This window comes from Sapajus apella, unplaced genomic scaffold, assembly GCF_009761245.1.
Source record: "Sapajus apella isolate SASKATOON/1434 unplaced genomic scaffold, GSC_monkey_1.0 scaffold121, whole genome shotgun sequence".
Lineage (NCBI taxonomy): Eukaryota > Metazoa > Chordata > Mammalia > Primates > Cebidae > Sapajus > Sapajus apella.
Genome location: NW_022437061.1, coordinates 4,185,365 through 4,201,182, shown reverse-complemented (window position 1 = coordinate 4,201,182; position 15,818 = coordinate 4,185,365). Strand labels below are relative to the sequence as shown.

The 15,818-nt window shown below is 40.7% G+C and overlaps 1 protein-coding gene and 1 pseudogene across 5 annotated transcripts in view; both read right to left on the bottom strand.

Annotated features, from left to right (window-relative positions):
• The window catches only part of SHROOM3 (shroom family member 3), a 377,638-nt gene that overhangs the window by 203,131 nt on the left and 158,689 nt on the right, over positions 1 to 15,818 (bottom strand). The window contains exon 1 of one of the 4 annotated variants that reach the window (XM_032261102.1): positions 1,150 to 1,840. The exons of the other annotated variants lie outside the window; for them this stretch is intronic. The gene's annotated coding sequence lies outside the window, so the exon portion shown is untranslated. Of the gene's footprint in view, positions 1 to 1,149; positions 1,841 to 15,818 lie in introns of those variants that run through there. 4 annotated transcript variants of the gene reach the window in all.
• Positions 13,180 to 13,684, bottom strand: LOC116538624 (annotated as a pseudogene). The gene has a single exon (XR_004263710.1). The product of XR_004263710.1 is annotated as a 40S ribosomal protein S24 pseudogene (transcript).

The window sequence follows — 15,818 nt, the reverse complement described above, 5'->3', positions numbered from 1 at the left end:
CTGACAGCTGAAAAGAATGGAAAACTCCAACTGGCTATAATCACTGGAATAAAAAAACACATTTGAGGATGATTAACACAAATTCTCAATGACCTGTTTGCCCTATTGCTGTTTATCACTTGAACAGAATCATTGAGAACTGGTAAACACCTTCTTTCATCTAAGTGTTTACATCCTTGAAATTAATGAGGTTGGAAAAGTAGTCTCAGAACCTCTTTGGATTTATAAAGGAAACTTTACCCATTTTCAGAATGTTTTTCATGAAAAAAATTTAAATCCAAGGGAAAATTACTTTCCTTCCTGTCATAACAAAACAGGCAGGGTGAAAACACTAGTTCCCAAACCACCAGTCTTTTTTTAATCAATCATCAATTATAAAATCCTCAAGTTAACAAATATGCTGACAGCAACCCCAGAGAAAAGACAGGATAGTCCCTGAAGCATGTGTCTATTGATTTACAAGTAAAATGAAATCAGGGCAGAGTTTAAGCTTAATCAGAATCACAGCTTAACATTCCTAAGCATCTCAACTGTTGCTTAAATCTAGGTGCTTGCATTTATAATCCAACCTTCTCTATGAAACATAAGCATGAGAAGAGTGAGCCAACCAATCAATATAATCCAGTTTTGCTGCTGAAGTGAAATTCATTGATTCACCCATGTTGAACAAACATAAAAAAGAAAAGCTGCCTTCATATCCCAAATGAGAAGGTTAAATATAGCTTTAAAAATAAGTTATCATTAAAATTAGACTATAAATCCTGAGGTTGCATGATTGGAGGGAGCCAGGATATTCAGACTGACTTGGTATTATTCTCCAAGTTAGCATAGATATTTGTTGGTCTTAGTTAAAAGTTACTTTACTCTGTTTCACTTGAGCTTCTCATCCAATAGGAAAAAATGCCCGTTGCCTGAGAGGACTACAGTCATTTGTCAAGCTCTCTCCTCCCACTGCACATCTTTATTTATTCCTTTATATTATTTTGTCAGCATATCTGACAGTCCAAAAGCTTGGTGATTTCATCAGAAAGGCCTAACTAACCTGAACAACTTCCCTCTCTCCAGTTCACCTTCCCAATACCGGCATTTCTGCCAAGATCAACGGAGAAATAATGTCGGCGAGAAATAACTGGGTTAAAATGGACTTACCTTAAGGAAGGCTATGCCCAGGCACGTCCATTGTCCTCAGTTATCTGTTGGACATTTCTGTCCTGCGTGACACGGGGCCAAGGCAGGTCCACCTCGGGGGCTTGGTGGCTTGGGGGAGGTGGCCCAGAGACGCGGTTCCGGTCCAGGAAGGATCCGCAGGAGCCAGCCCCAGGAAGGCAGAGCTGAGACACAGGTGTCTGACACCACAGACGCACCTCCGCTGGGAAGCTGGGCTGCCCTGATTATCCAAGCACAAAAGGCAGTTTGAATGACTGCCTCCTCCCGGCCAATCGCCGGCCGCCTGCCTGACAGGAGCAGGCCCGCTGATGTAAGGGCAAGTCGGCTCGGCCAGAACCTGAGAACCGGTTTCCACGGCGCTGGCACTCGGCTCCGGCGTGCACTCCGGCCGCCACTCGCGCTGTGGTGTCCTGCCCGTCCCCAACAAGTGTCGCTCTAGGGTCCTCTGACTCACAAACACGACCAGCTGCGAAGACCATTAAAGCGGAGGTAAAGAAGAACACAGAGTCGGCAGCTTTCTCTACCCTTCTTCCCAGCCCTGGCCAATCTGGCTTCTTTGTAGCTAATTAAGTTCAATGTTTAATTAGCTATGGTTTTTGCAAGCAACAGTTTCTTCCAGACACTGGGAGAAGAGGCAGGAACAATAAAGATCTTTCTACAGTCATTGTTCTCAACAATGAAATTCGGTATTATAAAAATCAACACAGACATAAAAATGGATCATTTATAATAAAGATGTTTCTCATTAAAAAAAGACAAAACAACAATAACACAACATTGCATCTTAAAATTCAGCACAGTGGGGTGCGATACAGCCCGTCTTTGTAGATGAAATCATAACAGATTTCCTAAACTCCAGTTAGAAACTTTACTTGAATCTATCATCTGAGCCCCTGAAACCGCAATCCTTCACAGCTGTATGGATAAGTAGTGCTTGATTCAAGTTTGGTATTTGCCCCAGACTGTAGGGGTCAGCTTAACAGTAACCATAGACACAAAGAGAAAGAGAGAAAAGGAACAGCACACACAGAAAGAAAATGGGACTCCAAGAGTGTCTGAGTTTGTGGGCATGGAAATGTATTTTCCTTAGTTTAGAGCCATCATGATGGGGAAAAACGTGCAGGATGCACAGATAATTTATATATTTCCTTGCAAAAGAATTTGAACAAGATTTGCAGGTTATTTTTTAGTCGTAGAAAGAAGAGAGAAAGGGAGCATGCCCCACCCCCACCGCCCCCAGAATTCTGAAATCAGTGGGATTATTTTCTACAAGCAGTAGTAATCATTCCAGTTGCCAAGAAAGTCTAAAGCATCCTGGACGATATCATTGCATTTCAAATGTGATACTAGTTTTATTGAAAGATTGTTCCTGTATTAACTAGAAACTCTGTCTCTCCATAATGTTCCACTTGAATTCGAGTTATTTATATCTCTATAATGTGAAATCTGAGGAAATGAAATTGAGGCAAATGTGGGATAGGAACAGGGTGGGGCACAGAATCATCTTTCAAAAGAAGAGAAGTCTCCCACTAGCTCTTGCATGATAGATGCATTCATTCAAAAGTAGCCTCCTGGCCGGGTGCGGTGGCTCATGCCTATAATCTCAGTACTTTGGGAGGCCGAGGCGAGCAGATCATGAGGTCAGGAGTTCGAGACCAGCCTGGCCAACATAGTGAAACCCCTGTCTCTACTAAAAATACAAAAAGTAGCTGGGCCTGGTGGCATGCATCTGTAGTCCCAGCTACTCGGGAGGCTGCAGCAGGAGAATCATTTGAACCCAGGAGACAGGTTGCAGTGAGCCGAGACCACACCATTGCACTCCAGCCTAGGTGACAGAGCAAGACTCCATCTCAAAAGTAGCCTCTCTTTTCTTCGGAGAGCACAGTTCTTATCCCAGCTTTATGTTTTCCTCTCCCCACCAGGCGACTTCCCCAAAACACCACAACAGAGTGGAATTTCCTTCCATCATAGGCTACTCCCAGCAAGGCTACTCAATAGCAGCCAGGCCATGCAATTCATTTTGAGTATGTCAAATTTAACAACCTCCTGCTGTGGACCAAACCTCATCTCCACTGTGTGGAATGACAAATGGTCATGTTTGACGTTTGTTTATCACAACCACCCGGCTAGTATAGGAACGCCATTCCCCAAAACAGCAGAACATTCACAGCAGTTTAAAGGAGCCAGGAGTGAACTGCTTCATTTACCACTTTCTCATAGTCCGGCTCTGTCCAATTTTAAGTTCACTTCACATCCACTCTGCTCCAGATTCTCTGTGACAACATCCTCAGTAGGTTGCTGGCTCTGGGAACCATGTATATTGCATACACAGTCCTCATGGATGCTATGTTACAGTAAAAGAAATCTATGTGACTCTTTAGGAAAATTAAAACAAGTAAAAGTTAAAAATATATATATTGGGGCTGGGCGCAGTGGCTCACGCCTGTAATCTCTGCACTTTGGGAGGCTGAGGTGGGTGGATCACCTGAGGTCAGGAGTTTGAGAGCAACCTGACCAACATGGAGAAACCCCATTTCCATTAAAAATACAAAAAAATTAGCTGGGCATGGTGGCACATGCCTGTAATCCCAGCTACTCGGGAGGCTGAGGCAGGAGAATTGCTTGAACCTGGGTGGTGGAGGTTGCAGTGAACTGAGATTTCACCATTGCACTCCAGCCTGGGCAACAAGAGCCAAACTTTGCCTCAAAAAAAAAAGTTATATTGGAGCAATTAAATCACCTGTCCTTTCACAAACTAGGAAATGAATAAGGAAAGCATTATGATATTTACAAAGAATGGATGCCTATTAGTAGTGTTAGATTAAATTATATGAAATTGCCAATATTTGATAATTTTTGGTTCACTGCAATAGAAATTTTAAGTGGTTCCAACCTACAGTTGACCTATAGTTAGTAGTTACTATGTGTCAGTAGTTACCATGTTACATTCTCTAATCATCACCACAATTCTATAAGATAAATATTATAATTATTACTACAGCTTTACAGATGTGAAAACTGAGGCTTGGAGAAGTTAAGTAACTTGTTGAATGTTTTACAGTCAGCAAGCAGCAGAGCTGGAATACACACCCAAGCAATCTGATTGCGGAGACCACGCTTTGAACCACCACCCTCTGAGATAAAGGCTTTGCATCCACTAGCTTTGTATATTGCAGGCAAATTACCCAACTTTTCCCAACTTCAGTTTTCTCTCCTCTGAAATGGGTACATATCTGATGTGAGGACTGAGGTGATGCTATGAAAAAGCACTTAGCATAGTGCTTGGTCTACAGGAAGGCTCCAATGTTACCTAGTTGTGGTATGGGCTGGATGGTAGCTTTTCCTACCTTCATCATGACCTGAGATGAGAGCACGGAGCATGACCTTCAACCCTTGGGTGGTTGGGTGGCCACTCACAGACAGAAGGATGGTGAGGCCCAGGGTCCTCAAGTCTAGAGATGATGAGGTTCCAAGTCAGTGTAGACTGCTCTGGAGTGTGCACCAGCTCCCCTCATTTAGAAGGAAGACCATCCACACCACACTGCTCCCCCAGCCCAGGTAAGACCTGCCCACAGCCCCATCTTCTATTTCCTTCTTTCTCTACATCTGAGTTCTAGAGAGCACTCAGACTCGGCCATAATCAAAAACAAACACCTCTGTTCCTCATGTGAATGCTTTCACAAACATCTTGACTTCTCACTTTCTACATGCCCAGGTTCTCTGGCAATCGGTTAGGCCATCCTTCTTGGAATAAATAATGATGATCTAATCTGGAAGTAGTGCTGTACACTGGACCAGAAGGGAGGGGGCTTGGCTTTCCCTTCTGGTTCTGCCACTGATTAGCACGTGAACTTGAACATGTTAGTTATTGTCTAAGGCTCTGTTCCTCATGCTTGGAGGAGGCCCTGGTCCAGAACATCACTCAGTGTCTTCCTAGTCCTAATATTTGTGCTGAAGAGAGGATAAAAAGGAATATACTAGATGAGTATATTCTAATATGGGCTAGAAGAGTGCTTTTATTTTTACTTTTCTCTCAAAGCTAGCAGGTCATTTACTCATGCACATACTGTTTTCTCCTAACTGCCGTTTTATAAATCCAAGGCAGGAGAGTTTTATGTTAGTCTTTGATGAACTGCAGACCAAGATGAATAGCCTTGATTTCAGAACACCAGATTTCTGCTGGTGTTTTTCCTTAATGATTCACACATGTCCCTGTAAGGTGCTTGTTTGGGGTTAGAGATGAAGCTGTATGGTGGGAAAGCTGCACAAAATAATGAAGACTGTGGCTTCTTTGCTTATTTTGATGTTTTTTCATTTCTGGGTCTGTCCATAACAGTTAAACTATTCTCTAGGTGTTGTAAGGTAGATTGATTTTCTGTGTAAGGTAGGTTTAAGTGCCTGTAGAGCACAGGAATTTAAACTCCCAGGAGGAACTCAGAAATTGTATGAATGGAAGAGATAGAAAGAGCCTCTTGAACTCTTGGTCTGGTTTTCTTTTCCAAGAGCACTCACCAACTTCTAACATACTATTTCATTTACATATGTATTTTGTTATTTATTGCTTCTGTTCACAAGAATGTCAGCTCCATGAGACAGAGGTCTTTGATTTTTATCATGGCTGAGTCTTAAACGCATAAAGCAATGGCTGGCATTTCTTAGATGCTTAATAAATTCACAAAATATGCAAAAGATTCAGGTAGAACAGTTGTCCTGTACATCTCACTTTTGGAAGTCACACTGCATCTTTAGAAGGAAGAGGGATTTTAGAATAGATCTCAATGGTGAGGGTAGGGACCAGGTCCAAGATGACGAGGACGTGTTAGACAGTAATAAACTTTCATGGGGTTCTGGATTACCAATTTCATGGGGTTCTGGTTCTAAACTAGCCCAGCTCTGCAAATTCCCACATACAGGTTTCAGGCCGAAAGAAAACAGGGCAGTGAGCCTAGATAGAAACTCAGTAAGCTCAGATTCTCTCTTCCAGCCCATTTTCATTTAATTTCCTGGGAAATTGTGTTTGTTGAATTCCAAGTATGTCTGAAAGAGTCAGATCCTTGAAAACACTCTAAGGGAAGCAGACTCACAGCAGCTAAGCCCAATGCTCTTTGTGCACCCAGGTGATCATTTTTTATCCCAGTCTGACGCCACCATAACTTTAACAAGTTTGATGAGATAATGGCTCTAGGTGTCTTAGTATCATAAAAGATGTCAGTTAAGTCCAAAGTATTATTATACAATACCTGCCCAGTATAATAACTGTAGGACATAAGCCACTTATGATGCAGAAATCGAAAGGCACGCAAATGAAAACTGGCTGGCATGGCCGAAGAGAATCAACACATTTTTTCAATTTATTTCTGATTCTATTCGGCTGGCCTAACGTAATCATATCCCCCTGTTCTTTTTCTCTCTTTCCACATTCTTTAATTCTTTGGGGGAAACCAAGGTATTTCTTCACAAGAATGTTAGTGGCCAAAAGGTAGCAATTAAGGGCACTGAACTCAATCATCCCTTCAAAGTCCCACCATCCCAGACAGGGAAAACCAAGTTACCATTTAGTGCTAAGAATAGCAGGCAAAGGAGTTACATTTGGGTTCACAATTTATTCTTAGGGATGAAAAAATAACCTTTGGAGAAAAAGAATTGTGTAGCATAAACTATAGCATTATTCATGACTCATTTCGATCTCTGGGAAAATTACATAGCTAATATAAAGAATAAGGAGGAAAGCTAGAAGCACATATCAATTACATTTATATACTTACATTTGTACTTAGCAGAGTGTTTACTCTGCATCAGGCAGGATACATATTTACTTTACAAATACATATGTACTTTACAAATTTTGTTTTAACTCTCTCAACCACCCTACTAGGGAGGTACTGTTATTGCTGCCATTTCCCAGCTGGAGAACCTCCAGCACAGAGAGATTAAAAACTTGCTCAAGGTCAGCCGGGTACAGTGGCTCATGCCTGTAAGCCCAGGACTTTGGGAGGCCGAGACAGGTGGATCACCTGAGGTCGAGAGTTCAAGACCAGCTGACCAACATGGAGAAACTCTGTCTCTACTAAAAGTATAAAATTAGCCAGGGGTGGTGGTGCATGCCTGTAATCCTAGGTACTCAGGAGGCTGAGGAAGGAGGCTTACTTGAACCCAGGAGGCGGAGGTGGTGGTAAGCTGAGATCATGCCATTGCACTCCAGCCTGGGCAACAGAGTAAGACTCTGAGTCAAAAAAAAAAAAAAAAAAAAAGAAAACAAAAATACTTGCCCAAGGTCACAAAACTAACAAGTAATAGTAACAGGATTTGAAGCCAGGTAACCTGATTTCAAATCAGTGTGTTCTTAAACACTACTGCACATATTAGATTTACTGCAACTTCAGAATGGGCCATAGATGGCATGTATGATGCTTAGCAGCCTGGGTATTTTTCGGAGTAGCAGAATTCTCCTTAGTGAGGATATGCCATGCCTCCCACAGCCAGATATCAGCAGAAGGGATCAGTTGAATGGCGCCAGCCAGCAGTAACGAGAGAGGTTGTCAAGCAATTAGCCTGATGATAATTTGGTATAATAAAACCTGCTTCAAATCATGATTTAAACTGATAGTGAGAAGAACATTTTTCCTTTCGCTTTCCTAACCCTGCATCTTGTGCTATAGTAGAAAAGGGCACTTTCAATCACAGTGGGGCTCACAAACCCATGTCCCATGAAAAGAAATGTGACATGAGATACGTAATAAGCAGGCAGTCAGCACATAATGTGGGTTTTTCGTTCACTCAACAAGCATTTCATGAGTGCTACCATGGACTGGAGAGATCAAAGAGAGTAAGACACAATGATTCCCTTCCTCCGCTTAGGCTTAAAAATAATCAATTATTGGAAAAAGTGCTCTATTGGAAAAGATAGCTTTGTCAGTTGGCTGGAGTTGAAGAAGATAACTGGTCAACAAGTATTTGCTCTACCAGGCTGGCAAACTCAAATGCCGACTAGACCAGGCAGGTGGAATCAATGAGCAAAGCAACAGGTATAGGATCACAGGAATCAGTGGGGTCCCAAGGCAAACTGGAGAGGGAGTGCCTCATTAGACATGGGTGCATGCAGCTCCAGCCCACTGCTGCCAGACCATCTGACTTCTCCGCAGCCAGAAATCCAGATTATGCAAAACTTCCAGATTTTTAATGTAGATTAAACAAACATCTGTAGACCAAATACTTGTGTAAGCTTATTTACTTATTTATTGAGACAGGGTCTCCCTCTGTTGTCCGGGCTGGTCTGCAGTGGCACGACCACGACTCATGCAGCCTTGACCTCCCGGGCTCAAGCAAACCTCCCACCTCGACTTCCTGAGCAGCTGGGATGACAGGCAAGCACCACCACACCCAGCTAATATATATATTTTTAATTTTTTATAGAGACAGGGTCTCATTATGTTGTCAGACTGGTCTCAGACTCCCAAATTGCTGGGATTACAGGCGTGAGCCACCATGCCCAGCCAGATGTCATTTTTTAATTCTCACAAAAAACTTTACTAAATTTACCGAGTTGACTTATTAAAAATAAAATCAACTTGCTTTCATAGTGGATTTGGTATGGGTAGGTCTTGTGATCCTTATTTAATCATTTACAAATTTTTATTAAGTATAACATACACAGAATATATAAAGTATACTAAACTATGTAAAGAGTAAAAATGATATAGAACATTTCTAGCATCTACAAAAGGTTCTATCAAGGCCTTTCCAGCTTATTCCAGACTTTCCAGCCTACCTTGGACCTACATTATAAATGAGCTTTGCCTGTTGCTGTCTTGTTCAAATCTTAATCATGAGAAACTGATAAGAGATATAATTACATCAGGTCTGAAAGCTACCTTTAAATAAATCAAGGTACAACCAAAAAGCGATGGTAAAACTAAACTCAACAACCCAATGCAGTTCACAAAGTTAGCTGAGAGCGTCCTCAGGCTCTGCTGATTGCTGCTTTCACACACCTGTTCTGTCTGATAACTACCATCTCCTGTGCAGTTACCATATGTCAAGTACTTGCCTGTCACTCTGCATAGAGGATCTCATTTAAGCATCACGAAAACCCTCTGAGATACAAATTTAAAGTTTCTTCCAAATGTATAGCTAAAGGAAATTGAGTGTGTAATAGGTTATGCAGCTAGATTCACACAGCCAGTAAGTGAAAAGTCCAGATTCAAAGGCAGGGCTATTCCAAAGTTCAAGTACTTTTTCATTGCGCTACCTAGCCTCCCCATAAAATTAGGGGCGTGTTTTCTTAGCTCTTCTGCAACACCATGATAAACATCTTTTCTTAACCAGGAGCATAATAAACCTTATTTAGTTTAGAATCTAAATGGTGAATGATTTACATTATAAAGATTGGTGGAGGTGTGGGGGTATTAAAAGATGACGTTACTTAGGTACTTAAAAAACTTAATGAACACAGTTAAAAAAAGAGAGAGAAAATATATCACTATCTTTTATTAACATAGGTATTTTCTACCTTTATTTACCTACACCAATTTCCTGGGACTTATAGAAACATTGTCTTATATGAATATAGTTTTGAGACAGATGGCAGAATTTGATGTTTAAAGATTCTTCTCCCTCTCAGAAAATTTATGCAGCATGGAAATGGAATTAGAATAGTGGTGACTGCAGAATTTCTTTTAAGAGGGGCTAACTGTTGGCAACCAAATTGTGAAGGAGTTATAGGGAACTTGTCTTGAAGCTGTGTTATGCATAATAAGTGCAGATTTTACCTAGACTGGAACATTTTTCTAAAGATTCTTTAATTCATCCTTTAACAAGATTGAGAAACATGAATTGTTATATTAAACAATATTATTTTATGGGGTAGGCAAATAATACAGGAGGTGGAGGTATTGGTCTAAAGCCCCACCATCTGCCAGTACCAGTCCCCGCCTCTCAGGAGGCTGAAACCATTCACCTGATGCCAAATGATTGGAAGAATAGAGCAATGAAGGGACTTAGAAGAATTCCTAGTTAACCAATGTACTGTTTACAGCAGTAAACAGTCAGGCTCTCTCCAGCACCTGGTGGATGGGGAGAATCTGATTTGTCAATATTTTTAACGTAGAAAGGTATAGACCACTAGGAATTAATTTACACAGAGGGCTTTTTTTTTTTTTTGTACTTTTGTACCGTATCTTTTATTGTCATCCATTCATATGATTCTTGTAGACTTGATAAATTTTTATTTTACAATAATTTGTATTCATTCATTTATTTATTTTCCACTTATTCCACTTTGGGGTCTTGGGTGGCTGGAGTCTCTCCCAGCAGCTCAGGGTGCAACGTGGGCACCAGGACTGGACAGGACACCAGACCATGGCAGGGCTCACTCACACATACTTGCCTCCTACACTCACTTAGACTGGGACCATTTAGACAATTTACCCAGTGAGTATAGAATGTGGAAGGAAATCAGAGTACTTGGAGAAAACTCATGCAGACATGGTTAGAATGTGTAAACTCCACACAGATAATGGCCCCCAACAGCAGGTGATCATACTGAGGAAGTCAGAAGTATCTGTCATATGCTGAAGTTCTGACATGACTTTGCATGACATGGAGCCCTGGATGGCAGGCAAAACACAATTTTCCTATTATTTTCTAACTCCTTCACATTTAGCAACATTTATTTAGTACTTACTGTGACAAAGGCACTGTGCTAAGGGTTGGGGGTACAAAGATGAATGTGGAGATCACAGTTTACTAGAAGAAACCAAGTAATTGCAATGCAACTGGCCAAGGCCTGTAATAGAAGTATGAACGAAATGATCTGAGAGCTCAAAGAAGCAAGTGAGTGACTTCCTGAAGGATTCTGGAAGCTTTCCTTAGGAGATAACATTGGACCTTGGTAAAAATCTCTCCTATGAGCTGCCACAATGCATATTCATAGACACATTGGCTTTTTCTTGTACTTAATAATTTTTGGGGATCACGGATCTGTTAGGGAGAGAAGAAAGCCCAACAGGGACATCTCTAGTGGGAGGAAAGGGCAGCTACATTGCTGGGTTCCCAGGAGATTTGACAAAAAGAGCTTCAGATATTTTCTCAACACCCACTAGTTTTCCTCTTTGAGTGCTCTAAAACTATAGGACTGTATGGGAACTGGCACACCGATGATGTTTAGTACTTAGTTTTTGAGCTGAATGACTTGAGTATGGGTACAGAGCAAGAGGAGAAGCTGTAAGACATAGAGTAGCAGGGCCAGGATGCCCAAGAAGTGCAGAAACAGGCATATCATGGGGAATCTAAGAACATCCAACACAGTCTTTCCCTAATATTTTATCTTATAATAATAATAATAATTTTTTTCCATAAGTTATTGGGGTACAGATGGTATTTGGTTACCTGAGTAAGTTCTTTAGTAGTGGTTTGTGAGATTTTGGTGCGCCCATTACCCAAGCAGTATACACTGCACCATATTTGTAGTCTTTTATCTCTCATCCCACAGAGGGCTTTTTAGCCTGTGATATGCAAAAATTTCAAGTATAGATTATCTTTTATCTCAGCAGACACACTGACACCAATTACCCTACTGGAATGCTAGAGTCAGATCTATTTGACCAGCTCCTTCTTATGCTTTAGTTAGATCAGAAATTCAATTAAGGTTTGGTGGACTACGCATGTTTATCAAGAGCATCTGTTTCAATATTCAGTTCTAAACCCTAACCTCTAGGATTACAGTCAGTGAATAATCAGCTGAGTTGGCCATGTCACCATTCATCAAATCAATACCTATTGCTTAAGTTGTATTATTTTTTTTTTTTTGGGACGGAGTTTCGCTCTTGTTACCCAGGCTGGAGTGCAATGGCGCGATCTCGGCTCACCGCAACCTCCGCCTCCTGGGTTCAGGCAATTCTCCTGCCTCAGCCTCCTGAGTAGCTGGGATTATAGGCACACGCCACCATGCCCAGCTAATTTTTTGTATTTTTAGTAGGGACGGGGTTTCACCGTTTGGACCAGGATGGTCTCGATCTCTTGACCTCGTGATCCACCCGCCTCGGCCTCCCAAAGTGCTGGGATTACAGGCTTGAGCCACTGCGCCCGGCCCGCTTAAGTTGTTTTTAATGCAGTTTTAATTTCTGCTTTAATCATCAGATTCCTTTATTTTTATTTTTATTTTATTTATTTATTTTTTTTTTTTGAGACGGAGTTTCACTCATGTTACCCAGGCTGGAGTGCAATGGCGAGATCTCGACTCACCGCAACCTCCGCCTCCTGGGTTCAGGCAATTCTCCTGCCTCAAACTCCTGAGTAGCTGGGATTACAGGCACGCGCCACCATGCCCAACTAATTTTTTGTATTTTTAGTAGAGACGGGGTTTCACCATGTTGGCCAGGATGGTCTCGATCTCTTGATCTCGTGATCCACCCGCCTCGGCCTCCCAAAGTGCTGGGATTACAGGCTTGAGCCACCGCGCCCGGCCTCTTTTTATTTTTAAAAATTTAATTTTGATAAAATATAACAAAATTTACCATCTTACCCTTTTTTTTTATTTTAACGTTTTTATTTTTAATTTTTGTGGTTATAAAGTAGGTGTATACATTTATGGGGTACATGAGATGTTTTGATATAAGCATGTAATGTGTAATAATCACATCATAAAGAATGGGGTATTCATCTCCTCAAGCATTTATTCTTTGTGTTACAAACTATCCAATTATACGATTTTAGACATTCTTAAATGTTTAATTACATTATGGACTGTAGTCACCTTGTTGTTCTATCAAATAGTAAGTCTTAGTCATTCTATCTTTTTCTATGCATTAAGCATCCCTACCTTCCCCCAACCTCCCGCTACCCTTCCCAGCCTCTGTAACCATCCTTCTGCTATGTCCATGAGCCCAATTGTTTCGATTTTTAGATCCACAAACAAGTGAGAACATGCAATGTTTGTCTTTCTGTCCCAGGCTCATTTCACTCAACATAATGATCTCCAGTTTGATCCATGTTGTTGCAAATAACAGGATCACATTTTTTTTTTTTCACACGAAAGTTTTTAGTTTATTAAGCTTCTGGTGAAAAATCCACAACGGCCATAGATAACATCATTGCAGCACCTTTACTCCTTTGGCTTTTTGCCAGCACCAACGTCGGCCTTTGCAGTCCCCCTGACTTTCTTCATTCTGTTCTTGCGTTCCTTTCGTTGCTTTCTTGAGGTCTTTTTCTTCTCATACTGGCCATGTCTTACAAGTCTATGTTTGGGTTCATTTTTCTTTGCATAATCCAGGGAATCATAAATCATGCCAAAGCCAGTTGTCTTGCCACCACCAAAATGAGTTCTGAATCCAAATACAAAGATGACATCCGGTGTGGTCTTGTACATTTTGGCTAGTTTTTCCCAAATTTCTGTCTTAGGCACTGTTGCCTTCCCGGGGTGAACGACATCAATGACCATTTGTTTCCTCTGAAGCAGTCGGTTGGTCATGAACTTTCTAGTGCGGATAGTTACTGTGTCATTCATGATGGCGGCCTATCCTTACACAGCCGGGGAGGAAAAGAGCAGATCTCATTTTTTTTAATGACTGAATAATATTCCATTGTGTGTAAGTAGCCCATTTTCTTTATCCATTCATCTGTTGACGGACACTTAAGTTGCTTCCAAATCTTAGCTATTGTAAAGAATGTTGCAACAAACACAGAAGTGAAGATACCTCTTTGATGTACTGATTTCTTTTCTTTGGGGTACACACCCTGCAGTGGGATTGCTGGACCCAATGGTGGCTCTCTTTTTAGTTTTCTGAGAAACCTTGAAACTGTTCTCCACAGTGGTTGTACTAATTTGCATTCCAGCCAACATTGTATGAGGATATGAGGGCTCCCTTTTCTCCACATCCTCACCAGCATTTGTTACTGTCTTTTGGACATAAGCTATTTTAATGGGGGTGAAATGATATAATATCTCATTGTAGTTTATATTTGCATTTCTCTAACAATCAGTGATGTTGTGCACCTTTTCACATATCTGTTTGGACATTAGCCATTTTAATGAGGATGAGATGATATGACATCTCATTGTGGTTTAGATTTGCATTTCTCTAATGATCAATGATGTTAAGCACCTTTGAATATATCTGTTTGCCGTTTATATGTCTTCTTTTGAGAAATGTCTCCAGATCTTTTACCCATTTTTAAATCGGCTTATTATATTTTTTCCTATAGAATTGTTGGAGCTCCTTATATATTCTGGTTGTTAATCCCTTGTCAGATGGGTCATTTGCAAATATTTTCCCCCATTCTGTGGGTTGTTCCTTGATTTTGTTGAGTATTTCCTTTGCTATGCAGAAGCTTTTTAACTTGATGAGATCCCATTTGTCCATTTTTGCTTTGGTTGTCTATGCTTGCGGGGTATTACTCAAGAAATCTTTTTCCACTCCAGTGTCCTGGAGAGTTTCCCCAGTATTTTCCTTTAGCAGTTTCATAGTCTGAGGTCTTAAATTTCGTTCTTTAATACATTTTTTTTTTTTTAAGATAAAGTCTCAGTCTGTCACCCAGGCTGGAGTGCAGTGGCACAATCTCGGCTCACTGTAACTTCTACCTTGTGGATTCAATCAATTCTCTTGTCTCAGCCTCCTGAGTAGCTGGGATTACAGGCGCCTACTACTACACCTGGCTAATTTTCATATTTTTAGTAGAGATGGGGTTTCATCATGTTGGCCAGGCTGGTCTTGAACTCCTGACCTCAAGTGATCTCCCTGCATTGGCCTCCCAAAGTGCTGGCATTACAGGCTTGAGCCACTGTGTCCGGCCTCTTTAATTGACTTTGATTTGATTTTTGTATATGGTAAGAGACAGGAATCTACCTGTCTCTTTTTCTCTGTTTCACTTTTCTGCCTATGGATATCTAGTTTTCCCAGCACCATTTATTGAGAGACTATCTTTTTCCCAGTGTATGTTCTTGGCACCTTGTCAAAAATGCGATCGCTGTAGGTATGTGGATTCATTTTGGGTTCTCTATTCTGTTCCATTGGTCTATGTGTTTGTTTTTATGCCAGTACCATGCTGTTTGGTAACTATAGCTCTGTAGAATAATTTGAAATCAGGTAATGTGATTCCCCCAGTTTTATTCTTTTTGCTGAGGACAGCTTTGGCTATTCTGGATCTTTTGTGATTACATGTGAATTTTAGGATTGTTTTTTCTATTTCTATGAAGAATATCATTGGCATTTTGATAGGGATTGCTTTGAATCTGCAGATTGCTTTGGGTAGTATGGACAGTTTAACAATATTGATTCTTGCAATCTGTGAAAATGGAATATATTTCTATTTTTTGTGCCTTCTTCAATTTCTTTCATCAGTGTATTATATTAATAGTTTTTATTATAGCGATCTTTCACTTACTTGGTTAATTCCTGGATATTTAATATTATTTGTGGCTATTGTAAATGAGATTACTTTTTAAATTTCTTGTTCAGATTGTTCACTGTTGGCATATATTGGGTTGGTGCAAAAGTAATTGTGGTTTTCGCCATTACTTTTATTGGCAAACACTGCCATCACTTTTGCACCAACCTAATAGAAATGCTACTGATTTTGGTATGTTGATTTTGTATCCTGTTACACGACTGAATTTGTTTATCATTTCTAATAGTTTTTTAGTGGAGTCTTTAGGT